The following is a 2,040-nucleotide window of genomic DNA, read 5'->3' as shown; positions in this document are numbered from 1 at the left end:
GGGGGGGGCACCAAGTTAGTGAACTTTGCAAAACAGGAGAATTGTCAAAGCTGTGACTGATTACTCGGTATGATATGCTGTTATTTGTTACATGTTGTCAGCTAGAAAAACAAATGAAGAAGTCTTGGTTGAAGCAAATTGCAGACAACAGCTTATGACGAAACGAAAGCGACAGGCAAATTTCATTGGACGCACAATGCAGAAAGGAGCATTGGAGAATATTGTAACAACAGGCAAGTTTGATGGAAAGAACGGCAGAGGCAGACAGAGGGAAAAGATACTGGACACATTAACAACATGGCTGGGAATAGCAAAAACAACAGACACCATCGCTACAACGCAGGACCGAGGGAAGTGGAGGTCCATGATCGCCCACGCCAGTCGGCAAGGCACCAGAATATGATGATATCATGACAGGTTCTGATAGGTCACATGTTACTGAGATTAACTTTGATAGGTAACCAGGAACGGTTCGTCCATCGAGCGCAGTCAGTCATGCAGTGCCGCCCAACATTTTTTAACGTTCTATTGCATAAAGCACCCACAAGCAGCAAATAAAAGAAGCCTGCTACTAGCACTAGATCAAGGGGAAGACCACGTGGAACCTGGAGAAGAAATGGAGGTACAGAAAGGTGGGAACTCGTAGAGTGAAATCAAGTGACTATCTCAGGATAGGGAAAGGTGGAAAGTGTTTGTTCGTGGCCTATATCCTGATCCAGGATGAGAAAGGCAATGATGATGATGACTAGCACAAGGCTAATATTGTATCAATATAAGGTGCCTTAACGGCCATTACTGTGTCTATAACGCCGTACAACTTCTACTTGCCCATGTCACGCCAAAGTCCACGCGCTTTAAGTAAACATAATAAAATCTTCAGCAGTTGTAATCAGGCCTTTAAGAAATTGCCATTCGAACTAACCCAAGCGATGACGACACTCGTGGTTAATTTAGCGATGCGTTAATATTAATAAGACGGCACATCTCAAAATCAAATGTGCTCCTGCGGTAGACAGTCTGAAAATGAACGCAATCTCAGACTTACACTATTCTATGCCTATAATATGTGGGCCATGGAGCAATCCAGCGGAGTGCTCAAGTGAATTGCCATTGGTTCATTGTCTTGCCACTATTTTAAAATTTAAGTCTTTGTCCAACTCTGTGACCGTGATCTTGAGCGAGGTGAACGTGGTATGGTTTGGTTACCGTCTGTTTAGTTGTGCCTTTGAATGATGTGTAGTAAAGTGGTGAAAGTGTTGTTGCTTGATTAAGCGTTCAATTCTAATGCAAGATGAACTTGATTTTTCGGTTTAAAAAAAAAGATTTTGTCCTAGAAATCAAAGCAACAAAAATGGAAGGAAAGTAAAACCACTAGGTCTCAACATCCCCAAAGATATTAATTTTATACACCATCCCATTTACTATGCTCTTGACTATGATCTTCAACCTGTGTTATCTTAATTGTACATGCCCAATTTTTTTTTTTTGCCCCAGAGCCGCCCCTGTTGGTAACCATCGATTGAAAAATTGTTTTGCTGTTACTGGGGGATCATGTGTGATTGGTTGCCTGTTGTTACCAGAAACGAAGACATATTATAATCATTAAGATATTCAGTGACTTGTTAGGTGTCATAAAGGTATATTGGGATTTGTTATATGGGGTGCCCACATACGCGGTCGGGTCGGGTCGATTTCTTGTGGTTTCAGTGCACACTACAACCCTGCCGCGATTGTACCCGGCGACCTGGAAATTAAAGTAGAGAAACCTTTAACCTACATGCGACTAGGCTACACAGAGGGCGTTAACCGGGCTACGATTGGCTGAACCTTTGACCCGTGAATATATAAGATAGGCCTACGGTATTCTTTGACTTCCGGACTCCTCTCTCTGTCTCTCTGTCTCTCTGTCTCTCTGTCTCTCTGTCTCTCTGTCTCTCTCTCTCTCTCTCATTCTCTCTCTCTGTGTCTCTGTGTCTCTGTCTCTGTCTCTCTCTCTGTCTCTCTCTCTTTCTCTCTCTCTCTCTCTCTCTCTCTCTCTCT

This window comes from Aplysia californica, unplaced genomic scaffold (genome assembly GCF_000002075.1).
Source record: "Aplysia californica isolate F4 #8 unplaced genomic scaffold, AplCal3.0 scaffold00628, whole genome shotgun sequence".
NCBI lineage: Eukaryota > Metazoa > Mollusca > Gastropoda > Aplysiida > Aplysiidae > Aplysia > Aplysia californica.
The sequence above is the reverse complement of the archived record's forward strand: the minus strand, read 5'-3'. Positions refer to the sequence as shown.